A 7,319-nucleotide genomic window follows, 5' to 3' on the forward strand; every position below is an offset into this window, starting at 1 on the left:
CTTTATCAAAGGACTGCATGACTATGGTCTGCTTCTCTCAACATCTCTGATTCGTGGCAAAACTTACTCCACCCCCTCGCTTTCCTGCTTTCTGTACACATGGCTGAAAATGAAGGCCCCAAACTCCAGGGCTCTAGCCTTTCCAAGTTCCCACACGTTCCAGGTCCTAGAGCAAGATTCTGTTGTGTCCAGCTTGGGTCCTGACTCAGCCGGCCTCATGGGGTCATGTAAAGTAAGCATGACCGACGTCCACGGGCCTTCCGTGGTGGTGGGGAGGGAGGAACAGTTCTCCAACCAAGGGGCTTGGTCTCAGAGCTGCCCCCAAAGGTACTTTCTACAGGTGGAAAATGACCTGCTGCTAATTCGGAGTACTTTTTTAGCACCTTGGTTATCTTCTTCCTATCTCGTCTGCTCATCATTTCAACAATTCTGCATTACACACTTGAAGGTTGGAATCTGGATGAGAAAGGAAACAAAGCGAGGGAAGGTAGCAATTTTAGCTTTAAAATCATCTGCAGAATAGAGTCTGCAGACACATCCAGACTGCCGCGAATGTTCTTTCTCCATCCGTGTGCTTGACCTTCACGTTGGAGAAGAGACACCCAAGTCCTGTTTGTGGCATGGAGGAGCGCAAAGGCACCTCTTCCCCCTCAAGAGTGGCCTTGTAGCACACAACTCACAGACGGAAGGCACAAACGGGAGAGGCTATAAACTGTGCGCAAAGGAAGAAAGGCAGGGTGGAAAGGTTAGAAATGAAAAAGGATCTGATAGCAGGAAAGCTGGTTCAAATTAATGAGACAATGCGAGCCTTGACATACTTGATGGATGTCAGTGGTTAAGCGCTAGCTGGACATTCTGAGATTACAACCTCCATTCAAACCTCAGCCCTGGATGGCAACCTGAAACCCAAGGCCATGGGCGGCTGCGAGCATCTGTGGGCCCAGCATGGATTAGTGCCGCGGCCTTGGGGGACCCTGGCAGGCAGCTACTTCCTCCCCATGTACCAGTTACCCTGAAGCCAGGTGGGCTCTGGGGGGCGACAACAATACCAAGTAATTAAGATAGAATGTCCTTGGCTGTGTCTAAGGCACGTTCTTTTATGACAAGAACAAAGGGTTCGTTGATGAACTAATTTTTGGTGGGGAAAACTGCAGCATCTATTATTAAATGAATGCTTGCGATTTTTGTTTGTTTGTTTTTCAATAGCCCCATTATAATTTCAGTTCAGATACTCCAAAGCTCATGTTCCCTAATTTATTATCGCTTGCTGCGGTCCTCTGGGATACAGTAATTGAATTTTACTGGCGTCATTACCATATCCACAAACAAGCGAGTGTTCTGAGCTAAATCAGTCAAAGCCTGTTCGCGGGCCCACAGGAGATGTGCCCAGAGCGGAAGTCGATCTCAGCCTGGAACGGCGGGCGTGTGTCCCTGGCCCAGGGAGCTTGGCCACTGCTTCGTGCAAACCAGGCTTCATGCAGTCAGTTCCAAGGGAGCAGTAGAAGCACAGGGGTACTTGAAGAAGAGAAAACAAAAATGTGAGGCTCCAGAGAGATTGCCCCCCAAATAACCCGATTGTAATCCCACTGCAGTCAAAAATAGGCTTCTGAGGGATGGGATCTACATACTTGGTTGAGAACCAGGAAATTCCACAAGGAGATGTTAAAATTCCATCTTTAAAAAAAACCAAACAAACAACAACAAAAAAAACCCAGATGGACAGTCTACATCCTCTTCTTCTTACGTCCAAAACAGGAAAATAAAATCATAATTTTAGACGCATGTTAGGGCTACACTGATGCACAGAGATCCTCTGAATCCAGTCTCCCCATTTTACACCAGAGGCTCAAAGGAGTAAAATGGATTCTTACCTCCATGTGATATTTAGTATCTTTAAAAAAATTCACATTCTCCAAAGATGTACCCTCAAATACTTAGGGAAGCAGCAAGGCAGAGTGAAAAGAATACAGAGGGCATACACATGGGGTCATGCAGGATTCCTGTGAGCCCCCGGGGAAAAGTCACTGAACTCTGAGCCTTGAGTGCTGCATCTAGAAAATGGGAATAATAATATGGGCTTCTGTGAGGACTGAGATAACATATACCAGTATCTAACAAAGCACTTGGCACCCAGTCTTAACTGAATTTCATCCTACCTTGGCATTTGTCAAGGAAATAGATAACGTGCTTTGACCTATTGCAGACAATTAGGCAGCTGAGTGGCTGAAATGGTGGGATGCTTCTGCAGGAGCCGCTCCTTCTCTGATAGTTCCCACCATATTTGAGAAAATAGAAAAGGGGAAAGGCCCCTCCGGTAAGCCCACCTGTATTTCTGAAGGCATTAGGCCAAGGACTTTGGGTAGTTTTTTCTGGGCAGCTAAATTTCCCATACCACCGGGAGTTTGCAAAAGCTTTGGGACTTAGGTCCTCTTTGACCCATAGATCAGATTTCAACTCAGATACTGCCAGTGTCCTCAAAAAGATGACCGTCCCCACACACGATGAAGAAATCCTACCACCTTGCCCCCCAGGCTTCACTTTCCCATGCCTTGATTCTTTGCTAGAAAAAAATGAGCTGTTCTACCCTTTCTTCTCTTGGTTTCATGTCCTTTCCTGTTTCCTTGAATTAATAAGAAGATTCCCCCAACTGAATCAACTGGTTTCTGAATTCCATTATGGGCTGAACTGTGTTGTCTCCCCATTGTACAAACTCAGATGTCGAAGTCCTAAATCCCAGTACCTCAGAATGTGGCATTATTTGGAAATAAGGCCATTGCAGACGGAATTATTGTTACATGGGGTCATCACAGAGTAAAGTGGGTCCCTGCTCCAGGATAACTGGTGTCCTCATAAAAGGGGGAAATTTGGACACACACGGGTGCACAGGGAGAGCACCGCATAAACATGAAGGCAGAGTTGGGGCCGATGGGTCTATAAACCAAGGAATGTCAAAGGCGGCCAGAAAACCACAAGAAGCTAGGAGAGAGGCATGGAGCTGATTCTCCCTCACAGCCCTCAAAAGGAACCAAGCCTGCTGACACCTTGACCTTGGACTTCTAGCCGCCAGAACTGTGAGACCTACATTTCTGCTTGAGCCAATTCCTGCTACTCTGCCCCAGCAGCCTGAGCAAACTCAATGGCAACCACTTCTTTCCGGAAATAAAGCCTCTCTCATCTCCTTAACCTTGTCCCAGGACTGCTGTGGACAGAGCCGTTGGCCCCTCCCTCTTGCACCGCCCTCCCCCCAACAGCTTCCACGGGGGCTCTGCTTCACTATCATCTAAGCAGGCTTGATGCTCTCTGTGAACTCAGGTCCCAAAATTTGCCTGGAAACTCCAGTCCAGAGAGCAGTTAGCACCATGCTGGGGTGGGGGGTTGGGCAGAAGACAGCAGGAGCATCATCCAAGGTCACATCCCTCACCTCTGGCCTCCCCTAATCTGACAGCAATCATAGCCTGAGAGATGATAAGACAGATTGTCTTTGTTTTTCAGCCTTATTCAGCTCCCTTATAAGGAAAAACTATGCCCCTTGGAGTCTTGCAGATCAGGGTGCTGTTACAAATCTGAGCTCGCAGATGAGAGACTGAGGTCATCTTCCCTTCTCAGTATAAATAGAAAGAAGTTAAAAGTGGAAAGAAAATGTAAGAAATGAAACATTCTTGCTCTCTTTCTTTCTCTGTCTCTCTCTCTCTCTCTCTCGCTCTCTCATACACACACACACACACACACACACACACACCACCTATAAACACAAATTCTTTTCCACTGGATTGGGCCTCCTTTTATGGATGGATATTCACAAGAATAGATGTATTGGTTTCTGTCCCCTGGGGTAATGATGATAAATACGCCAAGGTCAGTGGCTTCATCAGCCATTGAGACTGCCTACTCTGGCAACGGCAGATAATCATTTACCTGGTGGGTCTGGTTGCCTATACTTCAATTCATGCCTCACAGTGTCGCTGAAATGTTTCTTATCTCTCTAAAACACTTGTCTTATTGTGTCTTTCTGGTACAGAAAGAAATTCATAAATTATTGCTGTGCCTGGGGTTTAAAAAAAAAATCTTGGTCACGGTTCTGTGGGGGAAGAAGTTACTAAAGAATGGAGACTAGGTGGAAAATAAAGTTACCAGCGTGTATACAACAATATTCTGTCCCATGTCCTAGAAAGTAAAAACTCAAGTTTTGGTAGACCCAAAAGATCTGTGATGAAAAAGTCTTCCTATCGTAACACTCTTCCTAATAGTACTAATGCTTAATTAAAAAAAAAAAAAAAATCTATGGGGCGCCTGGGTGGCTCAGTCGGTTAAGTGTCCGACTTCGGCTCAGGTCATGATCTCAGAATTCGTGGGTTCGAGCCTGGCGTCGGGCTCTGTGCTGACAGCTTAGAGTCTGGATCCTGCTTTGGATTCTGTGTCTGCCTTTCTCTCTGCCCCCCCCCCCCCCGCATCTGTCTCTCTCTCTCTCTCAAAATAAACAAACGTTAAAAAAAAGTTTAAAAAAATCTACTAGCATTTATTGAGAACCTACTACGTGAAATGCCCTATGCTAGGTGATAGGACTACCGTCATAAATGATACATAATTCTAGATTTATTCTCAGCAACATGAAATCTATAAAGAGTACCTGAGGGGAAAAATACGTTTACTTTTCCAAACGTTCACTTTTTGAGAAGCGTATTCCTAGAACAGAGATAGAAAAAGTGGAGTCATGTCATACCTCCTTCTTACATGTTTCCCACTGTTGTTTTGTAAATGGATATTGGAGTGGAATTATATTAAATGAATTCCCCAATACACAGGTTCATATCGCTTATGTGAACAGAGTCTAGCACGCGTGTCTGGGTGGGAAAAGGTTGAACAGCTGTCTTGCAGCATTCACCAATAAGCAGGTAGCCAGGGACTCAACCGTAAGCTAGCCGGGCCCTGTGGAAACACAAGGAGAAATACCAGCGGAGATTCTTGTCCTAAGGGAGTTTGTAAACCAGTGGAAAGGACTGACCCCGGAGCACACCACGGTGACCCAAGACAGAGTGAAGCGTTTGTGTCTGTGGGACGGACTGCCAGTGGCTCATCAAATATTTAAAGATGAATGGAGAGGCGCCTGGGTGGCGCAGTCGGTTAAGCGTCTGACTTCAGCCAGGTCACGATCTCGCGGTCTGTGAGTTTGAGCCCCGCGTCAGGCTCTGGGCTGATGGCTCGGAGCTTGGAGCCTGTTTCCGATTCTGTGTCTCCCTCTCTCTCTGCCCCTCCCCCCTTCATGCTCTGTCTCTCTCTGTCCCAAAAATAAATAAAAAACGTTGAAAAAAAAATTTTTTTTTAAAGATGAATGGATATTGCCCTTGATGTATGCCCCCAACACAAGTTGAAAAAAACAGGCCAAAAATAAAGGCCAAACTACTTCGAGATGATTTTTAAAGTGTGGTATCGGGGGAAAAAAGAGTAATATTCACAAGCACAAGCCCCTGATGTTTTACCAATCGTCATGTGTGTGCACACGAGGCCGCTGGGGTCCAGGATGATCAGCAAGGGCTCTGGAGCTGGCACCCACTCTAACACCTCCCCATTTGGGAATCTGGGTCAAAGTTCACAGTTTCTCTGTGCCTCAGTTTCCTTGGCTCTAATGGGGGAATAGGAACAGGACCTACCTTAGAGGGTTATTATGAGGACTGACGACTTTGTGTGAGGAGTGCTCCTAAAGTAGTGCCTGACACAAAATCCGTGCTTGTAAGAATCTGTTAAATTAACTAAATTAAACACCCTGTGTCCCCCAATACTCAATACTTGGGTCTTACATACTCATTTCATGTCATGCCACTTTAAGTCTTTACATAAATGAAATTATATATATATAAAAATATAGTCTCCAATACAGCATCTCCCTCCTCTAAGTTGTTCCACGTTGCCAGTTAATAATACCTTTGATGTAGGCAATATGAACATTAAGTATTTTTATCTGCTCGGTGGCCATGAGCTATTTTTTTGTCTCCAAAATTGTGAGACCTGGTGATTATTATACAGTTTTGGGTTTGCACAGTCTTTCCCAGGAGCAAGGCATCGTTCTACAAAACACAAATCCCACCGTAGATAATTCCTTGTGCTCCTCTTCCACCTGTTTGGTTGCAGATTGAGCATTTGTTTCCAGTTCAACATGAACAATAGAAGGTCATCGCCTTTTACAAGAGAGGGTTCCTTCCTAAGCAAATGCAGTGTAGAGAAAGCTGTCTAATTGAGAATTCATGATACCATGATTGGTGATGTTCTCACGCTGATGCTAAGAGCCCCAATCACAGGGCTTTAAAAAGTATACGTTTCTGGGGAGCTTGGGTGGCTCCGTGTGTTAGGCGTCCGACTTTGGCTCAGGTCATGATCTCACGGTTGGTGAGTTTGAGCGCCTTGTCAGGCTCCGTGCTGACAGCTCAGAGCCTGGGGCCTGCTTTGGATTCTGTGTCTCCCTCTCTCTCTGCCCTTCCCCTGCTTGCACTCTGTTTCTCTCTCTTGAAAAATAAACATTAAAAAAAAAAAAAAAAAGTACACAGTTCTGTAACCTGCTTCACTTGAACTCTTTCAGATGTCACCTAAATGTAATCTGATTCACAGAGCTGTTCATTACAAACGAAGTCTCTCATTAATTTTATTTGGATAGGGGTCCCTGTGTTTTACACCATGTTGAAGAGAAAAGAGTTAAGTAAAAAGCGAATGGGTGCTCATTTGCACATGCATTAGCATAAACTATTACACAAATTTAACTTGAGAACATCTGTCTATGTGTGCAAAAGCTCCAAAAACAAGTCTGTTGACTCAAGAGAACTTCTTACTTACTATGCATAATAAATGCTTCTGAAAAGAAATAATTTTAAACGTTAAGGTTAAACATACTATTTGGCACATCAATGTATGACCTACAAACCTTACAAGACAAAGAGGCACACAAAAGAAACAACCTATTGTTTAAAGGTAAAGCAATCAATAAAATTAGATTCAGAGATGATGAAGATGTAACTATTAGAAAGGGACTTTAATTCAATGAATGCTAATATATTAAAAGATCTAGTGGAAAGCTACACATCATGCATGAACAGATATAAAATATCAACAGAGAGTTATACATGTTTTTAAAAAGAAATGGAAGAAATGCTAGGGGAAAAAAACCATATTAGAGACGAGAAATTCTTTAAAGGGATAATTAGCAGATGGAACCAGTTGGGAAAATGTCAGTAAATATAAAGATAGGTCAATATAAGTCATCTAAGCTGAATTACAAAGATTTTTAAAGTGTCAAAGAAAAATAGAGGGAGGCACAGAATCCAAAGCAGTCT

This window comes from Panthera tigris, chromosome A2, assembly GCF_018350195.1.
Source record: "Panthera tigris isolate Pti1 chromosome A2, P.tigris_Pti1_mat1.1, whole genome shotgun sequence".
In the NCBI taxonomy this organism is placed as follows: Eukaryota; Metazoa; Chordata; class Mammalia; order Carnivora; family Felidae; genus Panthera; species Panthera tigris.